This window comes from Giraffa tippelskirchi, chromosome X (assembly GCF_054371585.1).
Source record: "Giraffa tippelskirchi isolate mGirTip1 chromosome X, T2T-mGirTip1v1.2.pri, whole genome shotgun sequence".
In the NCBI taxonomy this organism is placed as follows: Eukaryota; Metazoa; Chordata; class Mammalia; order Artiodactyla; family Giraffidae; genus Giraffa; species Giraffa tippelskirchi.
In genome coordinates, this window is record NC_137289.1 from 103,229,064 (window position 1) to 103,250,409 (window position 21,346).

Here is a 21,346-nt window from a genome sequence, read left to right on the forward strand (position 1 = left end):
CTGGTAGAATCTTTCTATTGTTAAGTTCTAATCCTGTTATCCTAAAATGTAAATTGTGGGAGTGGGTCTGGTAAAATTTTTACAACATTCTTTTGATTTATCTTAATAACTAATTTAAAAAGTATATAATTATCTTGCTAAGGACTGGCAAATGGGGCTCTCTCCATCCCCCTTCTGATGTCTATGTCAGAAGCTTTCTCTGTCCCTTTTCATAGTTTAATAAAACTCTGCTATACAAAAGCTCCGAGCGATCAAGCCTAGTCCCTGGTCCCAAAGCTGAATCTTCTTCTTCGGAGATCACGAATCCGACATTGTTCACCATAAGCTATCATAACGGGGGCTCGTCTGGGATCTTCAGGAAAGGGTAAGAACACTCAGAGGTCTAGCCTCTCTGCTTTCTCAGTATACAGGTTTTCTGCTTTACTTTACTCTTTAGTGTGCTTGTGTGAATGAATGACACGTCCTGCATGAAGCAAGTGATGAGCCCTGTCCTGTGGTTTTGCAGTGCCTCATAATGACTTAAGGCCACCCCCAAAAGGAGAGCCTTGTCGGGGGTTTATACCAACCTGCCAATGCCAAGAGACACCCAAGTTCCCTGCGAGGGGAGCAACCAGAAATGGGGGAAGGGTGTGGACCAAACTTTCCTTTCTCGGTCACCTTTTCCTGGTCTCTTTGACCATTTCATAATTGTGTGGGAAATTAGAATTACTAACCTAATCTGTCAAATCATAGACTTTAAATGGACTTGTAATTCATGCTGTTACTATGTACTTTTACTTAGACTCCAAGCTTGATAGTCTTAGGAACCCAGACTCGCTAGGAGCGTGTTTAGGAACTAAGTGGAACTAGTGAGTCCTTGTTGTAGCTGTGCCTCCAATCTATATGGATAGAAGCACTGCTAGCGAGCATGAGGTTTGTAAGAACATAGGTCAGGAATTTCAGTTTGGGAGGTCAGTGGGCTTCTTCCTTTGGTAGTACTAGCTGTTAGCAGACTAGATAAAGCTTTCCAATGGCTTTTTGATGTGGCAATGATTCATCATTTCTACTGCAGTCAGGACTGTACTCAGGAATGTGAATGGACACATGGAAGATGGATGCTTCCCCTGGTAGTACTAGCCTGGGAAACATTCCAGGAAACTACTCTGGCAAATCAAAGCTGTGGTGGTATGGAACTAGAAATCAATTCGGGATGTCATCAGGTCTACCCCTGGTGCATCACCATCCTGTCTCAGTGGTAGAACTGGGAAAGACGAGTAAGGTGCCTGTGTCAGTAAGGGACAGACTAAGTCCAGCCAGGGAAAGGAAGCTTCGGTGGAAAGTCTGTCTACACTCCCATCTAGAGCAGGGAGGGATGCCTCTGATGGAAGGAAGCAAAGGTGCTGGTCGCTGCTTTTTTTTCTCTCTTACAGATGGGATCTACTCAAAGTTCCAGATTCGCACCCTTGGATTGAGTCCTGAAAACTGGGATAAGTTTGACCCCCAGAGTTTAAGAAGACACACCTGACTTTCTTTTGCAAATCTGCATGGCCACAATATCCATTGGAGGGTGGCAGACAATGGGTGGTTGAAAGGTCTCTTAATTACGATACTGTTTTACAAATAGACCAGTTCTGTAGAAGACAAGGGAAATAGGTAGAAGTGTCGTATGTGTTACTCTTTTTCTCTCTGCAAGATATGCCAGACTTATGTCCTAAGCGTACAGATTTGGGTGTAAAGCCTTCAGCTCCCTCCTGTTCTCTTACTCTGCCTCTGTCTCTGAATCTGGAGATCACAACTGAGCAAGCTGAGGATCAAGGAATCCCTTCAGGAAGGGTTGCCTCAGTCTCAATAGAAGTTCAAACAACCCCAGTTCCAACGCAGCCTCAGACTACTTTGGTTTCAATAGGAACTCAGACAGTCAAAGTAGAGGATGCACAGACAACCAAAACTAAGGATGAGACAGAGGACAAGAAAGAGGATGTGGATGAGAAAAAGCAGGTTTCTCTAATCCATCCCTAGGAACACATGTGAAGGATAGCTAGAGGGGCTGAGGAACAGCCACACAACTTACTGCCTCTTCAGGAGCCCCTCACTGGGAAACATAACCAATCCATAAAAATCCATAAGCCCTTTTCTTACCCAGAGGTACAATAGATAACGAGAGATCTGGGAGACTATCTAGAAATCCAGAAAAGTACATAGAAGCCTGTATGTGACTAACTTTATTTTACGAGCTTACTTGGAGAGATGTAATGTATGTCTGGGACAGATGCTGACTCCTGATTAGAGAGCTCGAGTTTGGGGGGAAGCTACTGCTTTTGGAGATGAATGGTTTGAGTGTGAGGCAAGGGGAAAGAGGGAACATGAAATAGCTCTCCTCCCTATGGGGAGCCAAGTGGTTCCCATAGCAGAGCCAGATTGGGATTATCACAAAGAGAAAGGGATATGGGAGCAGACCCATTTCATCAATTGCATTATTGAAGAGCTTAAGAAAGCTCAAAGTAAGCCTCTAAATTATGCTAAGTTGGTTGACACAGAACAAGGAGAGAAGGCAGATTCCTAGAGAGACTTTGCATAGGCTTTCGAAAGTTCACTAATAGTTCTCCTGAGAGTGCAGAGGGAGAGACGATCCTAAAAGATAAATTTCTCACTCAGTAAGCTCCAGATATCCACCATAAGTTACAAAAACAGGTGTTCAGACAGAATCAGTCTTTAAAAAAACTGTTGCAGCTGGGTCAGATAGTATATTACAGTAGAGAATATGAGGAGGAAAATAAGAGACAAATAAGAACCAGGCAAAACACTGAAGCCCCAACAATACCTGTTATACCTGCTCTGAAAGAGCCTGAGGAAAAATGCCCAAAGGAACCCAAGTGAAAAGGGATGGACTTGCTACTACTGTGGAAAGGAGGGGGATCTCAAGTGAAGCTGTTCTCCAGTGTCTAAGCCACCCCTAGCTCCCTGCCCAGTCTGTAAAGGACCACACTGGAAGAGAGACTGCCCCAAAGGTGTGGGCCCCGGGGGTTGGGATCTCAGGACAATCAGGTCTGAAGGTGCCCAGGGGTCCCCACGCAAGCTCCCATCCTAATAACACCTGAGGAACTCTGGGTATTAGTACCTGTGGGGGGCAAAGCAGTCGATTTTCTTTTGGACACTGAGGCAACTTTCTCTGTGCTCACTGAAGCCCCTGGTCCACTTTCCTTCCAATCCACTCCTGTAATGGGACTGTCAGGATGAGCCAAACACCATAATTTCACTCATCCCTTAAGCTGCAACTGGGACTCTGTGCTGTTTTCTCACGAGTTTCTGATCATGTCGGAATCTCCCTCACCCCTCTGGGGAGGGATATACTGAGGAAAATCCAGGCCTCTGTTTTCATGAATATGGAGCCTGCTCTTTCTCTCCCATTAACTGAACAAAATGTAAATTCTAAAGTGTGGGCTGATGGAAAAACGGTGGGTCGAGCACAAAATGCTGTTCTTGTCATTATCAAGCTCAAAGACCCTCACTTATTTCCACATCAAAAGAACTACCCACTAAAGCCTGAGGTTAATGAAGGGTTAAAACCCATCATTGAGATTTTAAAGGAGCAGGGTTTATTAATTCCCTGTAATAGTCCCTGCGATACTCCTATTTTGGTTGTGAAGAAGTCAAATGATAAATGGAGACTAGTTCAAGTTTTACAAATAATAAATGAGCTTGTGGTTCCTTTACACACCATGGTGCCTAATCCTTATACTTTATTGTTTGCAATTCCTGCACGGGAAAAAATATTTCTCAGTAATTGATTTAAAAGATGCCTCCTATTCTGCACCTTTGGCAGAGGAAAGTCAATTTCTATTTCCCTTTGAGGATCCTACTCAGCCAGCTTCTCAGTTAACCTGGACAGTTTTGCCACAGGGATTTTGTGACAGCTCTCATCTATTTGGGCAAAGTTTGACACAGGATCTACAAAACTTTAACAGCTCCGAGGCAGTGGTACTACAATACAATATGTAGATGATATTCTACTCTGTGCTGAGACAGAGGAAGCTTGCTCACAAGCCTCAGATTTCTTAAATTTTCTGGCAGGCTGTGGTTATAAAGCATGAATGGAAAAGGCTCAGCTTTGTCAATAATCTGTTAAATATTTGGGCCTAATCATATCAGAAGGGACTAGGGCCATAGGCTCCGAGAGAACTAAGTCTATACTAAATCATCCCCTACCTATGACTTTCAGACAACTGAGAGGATTTTGGGGAATCATAGGCTACTGCTGCATTTGGATTCAGGGTTATGGGAAACTTGCCCGGCTTTTATATAAACTTATAACTGAACCTCAGCAGGCCAAAACTGACAAACTGGTTTGGTCTCCAGATACTCAAAGGCTTTTACGTCTCTTCAGACTGCTCTCCTGCAAGCTCCTACTTTGAGTTTTCCCACAGGGTCAGAATTTAATTTGTTTGTCATTGAAAGAAAAGGTATGGCCTTGGGAGATTTGACACAACCCAGAGGGCCTCACCAGCAAACTATAGCTTACCTGAGAGAGAATTAGATGTAGTGTCACGTGAGTGGCCACATTATCTAAGAGTAATTGCATTGACTGCTTTATTAACACCTGAAGCCCTCAAAATAATTAATGGGCAAAATCTTACTGTACTGACTTCTCATGATGTGAGTGGAATCTTAAAATCTAAGGTTAATACTTGGATGACAGCCAGCTTCTTAAATATCAGTCATTGGTGTTAGAAGGACCAATATCTAAGCTTAAAATTTGTGGAAACTTAAATCCTGCCACTTTCCTTCCTGAAAAGGAGATGAAACACCTGGTCATGATTGTTCCCAATTTCTAACTTTAAACTATGTAGCCAGGGAAGAGCCAATGGATACTCTATTAGACAATTCTGACATGGATATATTTACAGATGACAGTTCTTTTGTTTGGGATGGGAAGCGGAAAGCAGGTTATGCTGTGGTTACGTCTGAACAGGTTTTAGAGGTAAAGTCTCTTCCCCCTGGTACAAGTGCCCAATTGCCAGAGCTTGTTGCTTTGACCCGAGCCCTAGAGTTAAGCAAAGGATAGTGAGTAAATATCTACACTGATTCGAAGTACACTTATTTGACTTTACATGCTCATGCTGCAATATGGAAAGAGAGACAATTTAAAACAACAACAGGAGAAACTGTTAAACATTTCAAAGAGATTGAGAGACTTTTAACTGTTGCACATTGGACCTAACAGAAGCAGAAGATATTAAGAAGAGGTGGCAAGAATACACAGAAGAACTGTACAAAAAAGATCTTCACGACCCAGATAATCACGATGGTGTGATCACTCACCTAGAGCCAGACATCCTGGAATGTGAAGTCAAGTGGGCCTTAGAAAGCAACACTACGAACAAAGCTAGTGGAGGTGATGGAATTCCAGTTGAGCTATTTCAAATCCTCAAAGGTGATGCTGTGAAAGTGCTGCACTCAATATGCCAGCAAATTTGGAAAACTCAGCAGTGGCCACAGGACTGGAAAAGGTCAGTTTTCGTTCCAACCCCAAAGAAAGGCAATGCCAAAGAATGCTCAAACTACTGCACAATTGCACTCATCTCACATGCTAGTAAAGTAATGCTCAAAATTCTCCAAGCCAGGCTTCAGCAATACATGCACCGTGAACTTCCAGATGTTCAAGCTGGTTTTAGAAAAGGCAGAGGAACCAGAGATCAAATTGCCAATATCCGCTGGATCATCGAAAATGCAAGAGAGTTCCAGAAAAACATCTATTTCTGCTTTATTGACTCTGTCAAAGCCTTTGACTGTGTGGATCACAATAAACTGTGGAAAATTCTGAAAGAGATGGGAATACCAGACCATCTGACCTGTCTCTTGAGAAACCTGTATGCAGGTCAGGAAGCAACAGTTAGAACTGGACATGGAACAACAGACTGGTTCCAACTAGGAAAAGGAGTATGTCAAGGCTGTATATTGTCACCCCGCTTATTTAACTTACATGCAGAGTACATCATGAGAAACGCTGGGCTGGAAGAAACACAAGCTGGAATCAAGATTGCTGGGAGAAATATCAATAACCTCAGATATGCAGATGACACCACCCTTATGGCAGAGAGTGAAGAAGAACTAAAGAGCCTCTTGATGAAGGTGAAGGAGGAGAGCGAAAAAGTTGGCTTCAAGCTCAACGTTCAGAAAACTAAGATCATGGCATCTGGTCCCATCACTCCATGGGAAATAGATGGGGAAACAGTGGAAACAGTGTCAGACTTTATTGTTTTGGGCTCCAGAATCACTGCTGATGGTGACTGCAGCCATGAAATTAAAAGACGCTTACTCCTTGGAAGGAAGGTTATGGCCAACCTAAATAGGATATTTAAAAGCAGAGACATTACTTTGCCAACAAAAGTACGTCTAGTCAAGGCTATGGTTTTTCCAGTGGTCATGTATGGATGTGAGAGTTGGACGGTGAAGAAAGCTGAGCATCGCAGAATTGATGCTTTTGAACTGTGGTGTTGGAGAAGACTCTTGAGAGTCCCTTGGACTGCAAGGAGATCCAATCAATCCATCCTAAAAGAGATCAATCCTGGGTGTTCATTGGAAGGTCTGATGTTGAAGCTGAAACTCCAATACTTTGGCCACCTCATGTGAAGGGTTGACTCATTGGAAAAGACCCTAATGCTGGGTAGGATTGGGGGCGGGAGGAGAAGGGGACGACAGAGGATGAGATGGTTGGATGACATCACCGACTCGATGAACATGGGTTTGGGTAGACTCCGGGAGTTGCTGATGGACAGGGAGGCCTGGCATGCTGCAATTCATGGGGTTGCAGAGAGTCGGACACGACTGAGCGACTGAACTGAACTGAACATTGTCCTAAAGAAGTAGCTGTTCTACACTGCAAAGGGCACAGCAGGGACGGGAGAAAAGTAGCTGAGGGAAATCAGTTGGCTGATTCCTAAGGCAGAAAAACAGCGCTTTATGAATTCCCTCTCCTACAAATGCTCTTAGTCTGGACAGGTCCTGCTGAACAGGAAAAACCACAATATGCTGAAGAAGAATTACAAAGATATGAGAAAAGAGGAGGAAAAATCACTGATAAAGATTGGTTACAGTCTGAAGATGGACTATTAATAATTCCTGAAAATGTTCAGTGGAAAATTCTTAAGGGTTTACACCAGAGTTTTCATTTACATGTTGAGGGCACTTACCAGATGGGCCTGATAATCTATGTGGGCCTGCTTCTGCTGACTCCAAAAGTCCCCAGTCTGCCGTTCGAACATCAAGACAATGCCTTCCTGCCCTGGGCTCATTCTTACACTGCATTCCACAATCTGTCTAATTGCTGGGCCTATGGAGCTCTCCCCTCTTCACCAGTTGAAGGCTTCCCATGGTGGATTTCTCCATCTCAAAGAAAAGACTTTCTTCAACTCTGTGACATATATACCAGATATGAGTACTAATGTTACTCAGTTTACTAAACACATGGACAAGATGATTCAGGCTATGGATTCTCCTGGAGCCTCAGTCACCTCACTTTGGGAAATGTTAACTAGCTCCCCGTGGAGGAAAACTATCTTAATCATAATAATTCTAATTGTTCTGTTTTTACTGTTTGCTCCCTGCATCTGTAACTGTGTAACCGGATTTCTTTCTAACCATCTGAAAGCTTTTAATTTACAAATGGTTGTCCAGGCTCCTCCGAGTGCCGCAGACTCCTCCAACTATTATCTAGGGGCCCTGGATCAGAGATCCTCAATATGAGGGTTAGGAGAATATGTTGCCTCAACAATTTAGGGACAACACCCTTCAACAGCAGGAAGTAGTTATGGAATGAAAACGACTCCCCTTTCCCTCGGCAACATAATTCTCCTAAAAGAAAAGGGGGGAATGAGAGAATTCCTAGGCAGGCTGGTAAGAAGCCTGGGGGTCCCGGAGGAGAGAGGGGTCTGGAATTCTCAAAGAGGAGGAAAGGAAAAACTTTTTTAAATTTTTTCTCTACATTCCTTAGTCTTAGTCACATAAAACTTTTTTTTTTTTCCTTTAAGCCTGGAACTGATGATTACGCAACAAACAACTCAGTTTAAACTCTGTACTAGGGATCATATAACGACAATGTATCCTGCTTGAGGACAGTTTCTCCTTCCTGAAAATCTTCTGACTAATCCTGATATCTTAAAATGTATATTATGGGAGTGGGTCTGGTAGGATCTTTCTATCTTTAAGTTCTAATCTTGTTACCCTTAATGTAAATTGTGGGAGTGGTTCTGGTAAAAGTTTTACAACCTTGAGACATTCTTTTGATTTATTGTAATAACTAATTTAAAAAGTATATAATTCTGTTGCTAAAGACTAGTGAGTGGGGCACTCTCCATCCCCCTTCTGATGTCTATGTCAGAAGCTTTCTCTGTGCCTTTTCATACTTTAATAAAACTCTGCTATATAAAAGCTCTTGAGTGATCAAGCCTGGTCCCTGGTCCCGAGACCAGGGACCTTCTTCAGAGATCACAAATCTGACATTATTCACGGTAAGATATCAAGATCCCACAAGCCATGTAGTGTGGCCAAAAAACAAAAACAAAAAAACAGCAGTGCTAATAAATCCTGACCTTTGATCAAAAGATATTCATGGAAAGAATTCAGCACCTTAGATTCTACTGTAGATACTAGGGGCAAATGCAAGTCTGTTTTCAAGTTGCTAAGCCTAGGGACATCAAAACGCAGGCAAGGAGGGTAGAAGAGACAGACAGCATACTTTCCAGCAATTAACAGAGAAAGCCCCAGACTTCCCTAAAGAAAATTCCCCATCCCAGAAAAGAAAGCTTTCTTCCAAAAGGCCTGGCAATAGCTTATGACGTAAGACCATTAAGCAGACTTTTCCAGGGGCAGAACTTTATTTCGGTAGAAGTTTGGGTAGAGTGTTGAGGATTCCTGGGAAATGATGGTGCACTGAGGAAAGTAAGTCCCAGAATGTAAGTCCCAGAATGGCACACTGAATTTGCTATCTCTTTTCTCCTGTTACCCCATTCACCTCTCCTATCCCACCTCCTCCTACTCAAGGATAATGTCTCAAGAGAAGCCAAGACAATCTTACAGATGCCTCTCCCTGGGCCCCCCGAATTCCTTATTATGATCTCTTTGTCTTTGGAGATGATTTTCCTGATGAAGAGTCTATTCTGAGGAGGTTAGTTCAAGTCCACTTCATGCTGAAGGCTTTGGGCATGATATGTTCAAAATCATATATCCATGCTCTCATTATCAAGTTCCTGACTGCATCTTGGGCCAAGTACTCAGAGATAATAGACCCCAGAGTGAGGTAGAAGGGAGTCTGGATCATCCCACTGGGTTTTTGGAAGGCCTGAAGCCATTTCACCTCATTTTCCCAAATGCCTGTGTCTAGCCCATCCTACTCTACTGAGTCTTGGTTACCTATCCAAGGAAATAAAGATATTACTTTTACAAAAACTATAATAAACAGAAACCTCAATTAAATGGAGTCAGGAGAACAGAAGAGGGAGTTCTCACACCCTATGACATAGCAGAGCCCAACAGGAAGAAGAAAGACTCTCTCTCCTTGCCCAGCACGAGTTCAGCCAATGAGAGCCAGTCACAACCCAGCCAACGAAAAGCCATGGACTGTTTGTTTACTACAGCCCTCTCAATTTCCTGTCTCCCTCTATAAAACAGTTCTCACCATTTTTTTTTTTTTTTTTTTTTTGCTGTAGACTTGCATGTGGCTCACCATGGCTGTACATTCCAAGTTGCAATTCTTTGCTGATCTGGAATAAACTCTTTTTTTTTTTGCCAGAGAAATAACTGGCAGTCTATTTGTTTTGAATCAACATATTTGCCACAGGTCTGTTTGCCAGGATTGAGCAATGTGTGTAAAGCACCTAACACAATGCCTGGCATAGTATATACTGGTGGTGACTTTTTAAACTAGAGTGACAATCTGATTTGCCCAAGACTTTTCTGGTTTTAGCACTGAAAGTCTCACATTGTGGGAAACTCCCTGAGTTCTAGCAGTCTGCGATGGTTGGTTACCCTATTTTCAATCCTCTCTTCTCAACACTCCAAAGGAAAGTACAGTCTAATCATCTAACATTCTCACTTGTTTGATTCACAAACCAATCTACTTCTGTATTTCTCTAATCAAAATTCTAAAATTTTGTAAAAAAGAATACATAGATTGAACAAATTCCAATGTGCTTCTAATGTCCATTCCTCCTAACAACTCTGTTACTGGACAGTGCGTCTCAACTAAGGTGATTTTACCCACAGGGGATATTTGGCATGTCTTCAGGCATTTCATGTCACAACCTGAGAGGAGAAGAATGCAAACTGGCATCTACTGGGTGAAGTCCAGGGATGCTGCTAAACAGTCCACAATGCGCAACTCCAACAATAAATTAAAAAGGATTCCCTGATAGCTCCATTGGTAAAGAATTTGCCTGCAATGCAGGAGACCCCGGTTCTATTCCTGGATCTGGAAAATCCGCTGGAGAAGGGATAGGCTACCCACTTCAGCATTCTTGGACTTCCCTTGTGGCTCAGCTGGTAAAGAATCTGCCTGCAATGCGGGAGACCTGGGTTCAATCTCTGGGTTGGGAAGATCCCCTGGAGAAGGGAAAGACTGGGAAGATCCCCTGGAGAAGGGAAAGACTACCTACTCCAGTATTCTGGCCTAGAGAATTTCATGGACTGTGTAGTCCATGGGGTCACAAGGAGTCGGACATGACAAACAATAAATTATTTCGATCAAAATGTTAATGGTGCTGAGGTTGAGAAACCCTGGTCTAGTGGATATTATTAGCTCAATAGTGCTATAAATGAAGTCTCTGAGGCTAAGTAAGAGAAGTAGCTCAAGGTCAAAATGCTGTGAATTGGTACATACAGTATCAAAATCCAGACTGGCTGACTCTGAATCCAGTTCATTTGTTACAATATTGCAACACTTCTAAGAAATGTTTTGTTTCTCACCTCATTTGGGTTTATTGCATCCTGGCATGATAAGACACAACCCTTGTTAGAGATGAGAAGGCAGAGTCTCCAAAACTCAGATTGTTAGCTTTTCAATCAAGTTTAGCTTGTACCCTGCACCCTTTCCTCCCCCCCCACCCCCCACACGGCATAGAATATGATGGCAGTGAGGATTTGGTCACTGACTGGGGCCCCTGAGAGGCCTAGATGTGAGTAAATGCTGGTGACCAGGGTCATGGTGCACAGGGAAGACTGAAAAGTCCATCCTTGCCACAATAGTAATCAGTTATGGGGAAGCAGCAAATCCATCCCTCCAGCCTCTTAGCATGCTCAAGAATGCCTTCAGTCACTGATTCCAAAACCAATTCTCAAGAAAGGCCATACCTTGCACTATTGAGCTTATAGATGTGGTTTATTGATATAATCTAGCCCAAATCTCTCATTTTATAGAGAGAAAAAAATGAAGTCCTTAGAAAGGTCTGGCTCACTATTTTGAAGAGGAAGAGGACAGGAATATTAGGGTGCCCTGCCACCTAGTGCAGAGCTTATGTCACTACATTCTCTGGAATCAGGCTTGCAGGCCAAGCAGGCACTTCTACTTTAGTGCTAAGTGTAGGCCAATATAACACCTCTCACCTTTGTGTCCTTAATTCTCACCCAGTAGACTCTCTTAATAAACTAGCATTTGAGGATCCTGAGGTAGATGTTAGGGTGTAGACATGGAGGAATATTAGAAATGAAGGGGGCTGTAGATCTTTCCCCTGCCCTTTTTGACATTTCTTTTACACTGTGGTCCTGGACTGCTGATTCTCTTTCATCTCAATCCTGTCTCCTGGCCTCACTACCTAGCTCTCATTCTCATAGTGCCCTTAATCTTGGTCAATTTGTCCTTTTTTAAAGCTTCTAAATATCAAAACAAAGGATTAACCTTAAATATAACATTTTCTATGCTGTAGCTAGCCAGTACACATATGTCTATTATCTGCCAGGCCCCAACAAGCATCTGAATTTAGGACTTCACTCTATTCTGAGCCTTTATTCCCTAAGTCGCTCAGTCAAATTGAGTATTCCAGCCATGTATTTTTTTCTCACAGAGAAAACACCTAGTTTTCTCTATACTAGTAGTTCTTGAAAGATGGTCTCTAAGTCAACAACGTCACCACTATCTGGGACTTAGTTAGACGTGAAAATAAAAAAAGGGCCCCACCCCAGATCTACAGAATCAGTCTCTGAAGTTGAAGCCCAATAATCTTGGTTTTAATCAGCAGCCCAAATAATTCTGTTATGTGCTGAACTATGAGAACTTTTGCCCAGTACCCTTAGGTTAGTCTTACAAAGCAGCAGAAAGCGAAGTTGCTCTTCCTGTCCGACTCTTTCCGACCCCATGGACCGTAACCTACCAGGCTCCTCTGTCCATGGGATTTTCTAGGCAAGAGTACTGGAGTGGGTTGCCATTTCCTTCTTCAGGGGATCTCCCCAATCCAGCGATAGAACCCAGGTCTCCCACATTGCAGGCAGACACTTTACCATCTGAGCCACCAGGGAAGCCACTAGAAAGCAACAGAATGGTATCATTTTAGGGTACAAAGAAGTATGGCCACTGAGATCAGTTAAGCATTGCACAACTCCAGAAGCTACCTGTTATGTAGATGTGAATGGTGCCATACAGAATTGTACGGTGCAGACCTGATAGTAAGGATGCTATTCCTGATAGTAAGGATGCTATTCCTCTTCCTGCCACCGAAAGAAGTTAACAAATGAAAAGTCAAGAACAGAATACCACATCTCCTATTAGTCCTCACAGTGATGTTCTAAAGCTGGTTCATAGAAGCTAGAGCCAATTGTGTACATCTCTTTCCAGTTCTGCACTTAGTGATTTTACATTGGTAGCTTGAAACAGGCTATGGTGAAAGTATTTAAACCACAGAAATCAGCAAACAGCACAATTCAGGGTTAAACATTTTTTTTTTTTTTAAAGATCATCTTTATCTCTCCTAGCAGGGCCTCCAGGTATAGCCATGTAAGTTTTGTACCACAATGCCACCTCTCCAGCAAATATATACAAGAATATTATTGTATCATAGTTTTTAGCTGTGAAATGTTGGTAACAAAGTGAATGCCCAGATATAGGGAATGGTTGAAGAAATTACAGTCCATTCTCAACAGAGAATATTATGCAACCATTAAAAAGACATATTTGTAGCTGTATCAGATGACTTGAGGAGGCTTTAATGAGGAATTGTTGAAGGCAATATGTAGAAAAGTCTTTATGACATAGTCCTATTTTGGAAAACAAATGATATTTTGTTATGTGCAGGGACAGACATATAATAGCATATCAACATGGATTATGGGAATGATAGGAAGGAGAATTCTCATGAAAAAGACTGTTCTAAATATCCCCAATATTTATATGCTCAGATTTACATAGCTAATGACAGTTTATATATTCCATAAATATAAATGTATTTAGAAGAATATAATTAAAACAATAAAAAATTGGGAGGTGGGGAGGTGATAGTGGGGCTTTCTAGGTGGCTCTAGTGGTAAAGAATCCATCTGCTAATGCAGGAGACATAAGAGATTCTGGTTCAATCCCTGGGTTGGGAAGATCCCTTGGAGAAGGGCATGACAACCCACTCCAGTATTCTTGCCTGGAGAATCCCATGGACAGAGGAGCTTGGCAGACTACAGTCCACAGGGTTGCAAAAAGTTGGACATGACTGAAGTGACATAGCACACATGCAGGAGGTGATACCAGGCAGGGCATAGTGTAAAGAATCCATCTGGGGTCGCATTCCCCTAAGTGGAGCAGTACCTAACAAGAAACGTATCAACCATCTCCTAGATTGGGAACAATCCTAGGGAGTACGGATGCCCAGGATCAAGGTCAGCATACTGAGAACCCCTTCAGAAAAGCCTAGTGTGCCAGGAATGCTGACATCAACGAAGGCCTTGTCTTCTGCCACTGGCTCAGTACAGCACAGCCAGCTCTCAGCTAAGCTACTGATAAAGGGAAAGGAAATGAGGTCAGGAAATGAGGTCCCGGTCAGTAGAGGATCAGGATTTGACAATTCTTGGGCTTGATGCCCAACCCCTAAGCTCTGGTTTTCCAACCTAATATATAGTTCAACTGCTGAGCAACGTACGGAACAGATGGGTCATTTAACAGATGTAAAATGAGACAACGTGATCAACTAGAAACCAGCTATGATATTTTGACTCTAACAGCACAAGCCCAGCCCAGACAGGTGCTTTACTCACTTCACTCACTCCTCATACTTCTTCTATGCCCTTAGGATGTCAGAAATTCTTCCACCAGGGTAACTAAAGAAACTTGTGTCTGGAGCTTTGGAGGAACTTTCATTCTACTCTCCCTACAATACCTGTGCAGCCACGTTTCAGACCCTTAGAATAGGTTCTTTTTATCATATCTGTGTGGTAAAATTCATTTTAAAATTATTTAAGAAATTTGCAAAGACAGACAAAAGTAACTTTAATAATTATCAACGTATAATCAGTCTTGTTGCATCTATACCCTCAACTCTTACCCACCTCTTTTATAATTTTTCACAGCTTTATTGCGGTATAATTTTCATAGAATAAATTGCAAATATTTAAATTGCAAAATTTGATGAGTTTTGGTATATGTATACACTCATGAAACAATGGCCACAAAAAATATAATGAACATGTTAATGAGCCCCAAAGTTAGATTAGTGGTTTTTTAACTGCAGGTTGCAACCCAATAGTCATTAGTGGAATCACTTCTGGGATGATCAATGAGAGACAATTATGGATAGCCCTGGGGCCTCATTTCCTTTCCCTTTATCAGTAGCTTAGCTGAGAGCTGGCTGTGCTGTACTGAGCCAGTTGCAGAAGACAAGGCCTTTGTTGATGTCAGCATTCCTGGCACACTAGGCTTTTCTGAAGGGGTTCTCAGTATGCTGACCTTGACCCTGGGCATCCATACTCCCTAGGATTGTTCCCAATCTAGGAGATGGTTGATACATTTCTTGTTACTTAGTGAAACTAGGTGTCACCTTAGCCCCCTTTCCCAGTGTGGAGGCAGAGCTTGTGTTCTTTGGGACTGCCCACAGTGACACATTCAACATACAGTCCAAGCAGATCCTTCTTTGCTGGAACTTCAGCCTTGGGGTATCAGAACATCTGCGACTGGCCTGGGCCACAGGACAAGGAGCGTTTGGGAGACTGCGTGTGCTCTACTACTTCTTGGCTTGCTTGTAAGTTTTTCCCCAATAAACCCCTTGTTTGTCTGTATCCTACAGCATATTGAAAGCTAGTTCCCCAAATATTACCTACACAACCTATTGATGAGACCAAACTGAGTTCAGTGGAGATGTCTCAGAGGGAAGGAAGGCAAGGTTAGAACTAAAGAACTGCAAGTTTAATTTGAGGTAGGTCTTTCAATACAGAGATTTGATTAGAATTAGGTAAGGTGTATAATAAAATAACCAAAGATTGGTAGAAATAGCAAGAAAAGGATTTTTGAGGTGAAGAATTTAAAGAATCTTAGGGCATTTCAAAATCTGCTGTTGTATTCCATTAGGGAATTCATTGTTGGGATTTTCAGGATGTTCCTGTAACGAACCATTTGCCGAGGCAGAGGGGAGTCCTGGAAAAATAAAGTTATGCTAATGAAGACAGTAGACTAGCAAGATCATGTATAGACAGTAAGGTGTGGTTTTAGTTCTCAATGTTGACAGGCTAAGTATGGGAATAGAAGGTTTTGGTTCTCAGGTATTTGTGGTGTATGCTTATGACCCCTTTATGGGACAGTGATGACCAGCATTTTTCCAAACATGAGCCTAAATAAACTACAGCTGAATTGTATCTAGTAAGGATGAGAATTGCTTTGCAGAAATTTTGTATCACTTATACATGTGTATGTGTGAAATGAGTCATGAAATGAAATGTGTCTCTTACAATAGGTCTGGGTCCAGAAATATTAGAAAGCTACTGCCTTAGAGAAATCCCTGAAAGGGATGATCCCCTCTGTCAGCCAGTTTGCATTGCTCCCATTTAACTTTTCATGCTAATAGTAGAAGAGCATCTACTTTTACTAGGGAGAAATATATCATCTAAAAATTGGACTCTGAGGGAGAAGGTGAGGGTGGGACGTTCTGGGAGAATGGCATTGAGACATGTGTATTGTCATATGTGAAACAGAGCACCACTCCATGTTCGATGCATGTGACAAGGGCTCAGGGCCGGGGCAATGGGATGATCCAGAAGGATGGGATGGGGAGGGAGGTGGGTGGGGGGTCCGGGAAGGGGAACACATGTAAACCCATGGCTGATTCATGTCAATGTATGGCAAAAACTATTACAATATTGTAAAGTAATTAGCCCCCAACTAAAATAAATAAATTTATTAAAAAAAAAAAATAAAATAAAAATAAAAATTGGAACAGAGGCCCTGTCCAGGCAGATTAAAAGTTGAGTAGGAAATTTGAATCTATACGGCTATCCACCATTTTGGCAGAGAGCTGAAAGAAGCCAAGTTGCTACTGCAGTACAAAGATGCAGGCTAGACACGAATAACAGCTTCCTATCATGAGAATTGTTGCTTCCCAAGTGGTGACAGCGGTAAAGAACCTGCCTGCCAATGCAGGAGACATAAGAAATGCGGGTTCGATCCCTAGGTTAGGAAGATCCCCTGGAGGAGGGCATGGCAACCCATTCCAGTATTCTTGCCTAGAGAATCCCAATGGATAGAGGAGCCTGGTGGGCTACAGTCCATAGGGTCACAAAGAGTTGGACACAACTGAAGCGACTTAGCATTGTGAGAATTGTTAGGGTTTAAAACTAATCCTTAAGCAGGTATAGGCTCCCATTTGACTGAGGTACAATCTATATAATCAGGTTACTGGATAAGATGAACTATGGGGGTTCCCTTTAGTGGGAAGATATTATGATTCTAGAGTCTTACAATAGAAGCAGGCAGTTAACCTGAGATGTTTTCTCTGGTTGTTACTTCCCAGCACCTGATTCTGAGTATTACTGGATACAATAAATGTAACACAGTTTGTCAATGAAGGGCTGCCATTCTCAAGTGAGTTATCTACTTCTCTGAGGAAATTCTATCACTTTATGGCTTTAGAAGACTGGAAATTTTAGAAGGGACATTAGCCCCCTCACACTCTGCCCTGAAATTCATCAGAAGTTTCCAATCCATTGGATAAGGCACTATTATTTCCATTAAAAAGGCATATTCTTGTTTGCGTCAGAAGTTTAACCTTTCAATTTGTTTGTCTGACTTATCAAAAAGAGTCTTGGGTTAAAAACAACATTTGAGAAAAACTACAATACTACCTTAGTAGGAGTTGATGTGGTTTATTCAGGAATTCATTCAGCAAACAAGGCTTAGGATGATTGGAGTCCTGGATTTCCCCACTTCTGAAGCTTTTGTGGTCTGAAGCAGATCTATAAACAGGTTAAGTTATAGCCCATGTCTGATTTTATGGGAAGCCTGGACTTCAGAGCCATATATACCTGGGAAGGAATTGCATTCCCTACTTTTTAAATTTTTTTAATTGAAGAATAATTGCTTTACAGAATTTTGTTGTTTTCTGCCAAATATCAACATGAATCAGTCATAGGTATACATATGTTCCCTCCCTCTTGAACCTCCCTCCCATCTCCCTCCCTATCCCACACCTCTAGGTTGTTACAGAGTCCCTGTTTGGGTTCCCTGAGTCATATAGCAAATTCCCATTGGCTATGTATTTTACATATGGTGATGTAAGTTTCCATGTTACTCTCTTCATGCATCTCACCCTCTCCTTCCTCCCCCTCCCCCACCCCAGGTCCATAACCTACTTTCTTTTAAAAAATTATGTATTTTTTAATTGAAGGATAATTGCTTTACAGAATTGTGTTGTTTTCTGTCAAACCTCAACATGAATCAGCCATGGGTATACATACCCCCACCTTTTGAACTTCTCTCCCATCTCCCTCCCCCTCTAGGTTGATACAGAGCCCCTGTTTGAGTTTCCTGAGACATACAGCAAATTCCCATTGGCTATCTACTTTACATAAGGTAATCTAAGTTTTCATGTTACTCTCTCCATACATCTTACTCTCTCCTTCCTCTCCTCCCCAACCCCATGTCCATAACCTACTTTCTTAATGGTACCACCTTAGGCCATGCAGCTGAGTTTTGGTTTTCTTATCTGAAACTGATTAGAATAAAACCAACTTCATAGAATTGTGAGGACTATGTGAAAGATAAAAAGAAAAGGACAATTAAGGAGATGATTTTATTCAGGCTATATAGACATAAGAAGGCTTAAAGAAAAGAAAGTAAATTTAGAATTTTATAGAGGCAAGTTAACAACGGAGTCACTGCAAGTCTATGAGATCATGAGGAACTATGAAGAGGGTCTGATCTCAGAATATGCCAGGTCATTGTGTTATTTTACAATTATCATTTTTTAGAACAAGAAAGAGCGAGCGAGTTTCTCAACTGTGGCTGCTTTCTTGGAGCTCAGAGATCAGATAAAGTTTAATGTTATCAAGCACTCAGCATAGGGCCTGGCCCATGGTAAGCATACAGCAAGTGTTTCTTTGCTTCTCTTCCTTCACTAGAAGAATGTACAAAGTAGTGTGGTGGTTCAGAGATGTGCCTTATGGATTTACTCTGCTTCAGAGAACTAGATTTGACAAAGGATGTTGAATCTTAAAGGATGAATAGTGGTTTGCCAAAAAGATGGAAGAAAGAAGAACATTCTAGTGTAGTGCTAATGTAATAGACAAAGGCTTAGAGGCTTACAGGAGATTTGCCTGTTCAGAGACCAGGCAATGTGGTATAGGGAGTAACTGGATATAAGGTAGGTTAGAATCAGATTGTAAAAACCCTTCAAAAGTCATTTAATGCTGTTTCAGGAAAATAGTCCAGGAATTTATAATTATAACAAGATTAAGTTCCAGTTTACGAGAACTCCTTCCCTGCTGTGTAAGGGATGGAGGCAGGGAGACCAGTTATGAAGGTAGTACATGATCCAAAGAGGATCAAGGCCTGAACTAGAGCAATAACCATGAGGATGTCTAGGAGAGGACTGAATTTAAAAATAGTAGGGAAGATTCCCTGAAGCAGGGCATGCAACCCACTCCAGTATTCTTGCCTGGTGGGCTACAGTCCATGGGGTTGCAAAGAATCAGATGCAACTGAAGCAATTTAGCATGCATGCATGCAAGTAAAATTTACTGAACAGATTATGTAATTTTGGGGAAGGTCAGCATGGAGATGAGGAAGTGGAATAGTGGAGGATGATACTGTTAAAAGCAGTATAAGCTAAAATGTCAAGTGCTTACAATGTGCTGAGCACAGTTCTAACGGCTTTACACTTATCTCTTTTAATCCACATAAGCATCCTATGAAGTAAGTGTTCTTTTTCCATCCATTTTTAAATGAAGAAAATGAGGCATGTAGAAGTTAAATAACTTGCTCAAGTTTTTACAGATAGTAGGTGCTGAAGCAAGAATTCAAGCCGAAGTTGTTTAAGGCAGAGATTTAAGTTTGGATGGCTGTGTGAATAGTGTCACCATTTAGGATTGAAGAATATTGGACGGGGAAAGACATATGGGGAAAATATTTTAGTTTTGGAGTGGTTGATATTGAGTGTAATGATTAAATGGGTCTGGAGCTCCAGAGAAAGATTAGGATCAGAGCTGGAAACTCAAAGGGCATCAGCCTATAGGTAGGTGCTCAGTAGGGGACTTAGGACTTCATTCAGTGAGTGGGATACACAAAAGTGAAAGTAGGTAGAGGAAGGGAAATGGTGAAACATATAAGGGGAAGCAGTAGCTTGAAGACAAATTGGATCCACTTTAAGATATTTACAATGACTTAGACATGGACAGTGCTCATTTAATTAAAGTCCACTGATACAGTTAGAGGTGTCCTGCAGCATCAAATGTCTAGGGATTTTTAGGATTCTTTTTTAAAATTTTTTCATTTAATTGGAGAATAATTACTTTAAAATATTGTGATGGCTTTTTGCCACACATTAATATGAATCAGCCATAGGCATACATGTGTCCCCTCCATCCTGAATGGGCTTCCCTTTGGATCAGCTGGTAAAGAATCTGCTTGCAGTACAGGAGACCTGGGTTCAATCCCTGGGTTGGGAAGATCCCCTGGAGAAGAGAAAGGCTACCCACTCCAGTATTCTGGCCTGGAGAATTCCATGGACTATACAGAACATGGGGTTGCAAAGAGTCGAACACGACTGAGAGACTTTCACTTCACTTCACTTTCCATCCTGAACATCCCTCCCACCTTCCTCCCCACGCCATTCCTCCAGGTTGTCACAGAGTACCAGTTCTGAGTGCCCTGTGTCATACATCAAAGTTGCACTGGTTATCTATTTTACATATGGTAAATGCATATGTTTCAATGCTATTCTCTTAAATCATCCCACCCTCTCCTTCCACTGAGTCCAAAAGTCTGTTCTTTACATCTGTGTCTCCTTTGCTGCTCTGCATGTAGGATAGTTGGTAGCATCTTTGTAAATTCCATATATATGCTTTAATATATGATATCTGTCTTTCTCTTTCTGACTTACTTCACTATGTATAATAGGCTGGCCATTATAAGAAAAATCTACAAACAATAAATGCTGGAGAGGGTGTGGAAAAAAGGGGACCCTCTTACACTGTTGGTGGGAATGGAAACTGATACAACCACTATGGAGAACAGTATGGAGATTACTCAAAAAACTAGGAATAAGGCTACCATATGGCCCAACAATCCCACTACCGGGCATATATCCTGAAGAAACCAGAATTGAACAAGAAAAAACATGTACCCCAATGTTCATTGCAGCACTATTTACAATAGCTAGTGAAAGGTTGTTGCTGACCCACGAAAAGACACCGGGATTCTTGGCCTCCAAAAGAGAAGAATTCAATCCAGGGCCAGATACGAGGCTTGATTGCTCAGAGCTTTTGTGCAATAGAGTTTTATTGAAGTATAAAAGGGACAGAGAAAGCTTCTGACATAGACATCAGAAGGGGGCAGAAAGAGTACCCCCTTGCTAGTGTTAGTAATGGAGTTATATACCTTTTAATTAGTTATTACAATGAATCAAAAGAATGTCTCAAGTTTGTGAACATTTTACCAGACCTACTCCCACAATTTACATTTTAGGATAACAAGATTAGAATTTAACAATAGAAAGATACTCCAGACCCACTCCCATAATATACATTCTAAGATATCAGGATTAGTCAGAAGGTTTTCAGGAAGGAGAAACTGCCCTCCAGCTGGATACATTGTTGTTGTATAATCCCTAGTACAGAGTTTAAACTGAGTTGTGTAATTGACTAAGACTAAGGAGTGCAGAGGGAAAAAAAAGTTTGTCCTTTTCTCCTCCTTGAGAAT

General features: G+C 41.8%; 1 protein-coding gene and 1 long non-coding RNA gene across 8 annotated transcripts in view; one reads left to right on the top strand and one right to left on the bottom strand.

Annotated features, from left to right (window-relative positions):
* LOC145536365 (uncharacterized) overlaps positions 1 to 21,346 on the bottom strand; it is a 124,725-nt gene that overhangs the window by 100,438 nt on the left and 2,941 nt on the right. The window lies entirely within an intron of this gene.
* Positions 15,102 to 21,346, top strand: part of LAS1L (LAS1 like ribosome biogenesis factor) — a 28,996-nt gene continuing 22,751 nt past the window's right edge. For all 7 annotated transcript variants that reach the window (XM_081565557.1, XM_081565558.1, XM_081565560.1 and 4 more), the window contains exons 1-2: positions 15,102 to 15,182; positions 17,929 to 18,001. The gene's annotated coding sequence lies outside the window, so the exon portion shown is untranslated. The remainder of the gene's footprint in view (positions 15,183 to 17,928; positions 18,002 to 21,346) is intronic.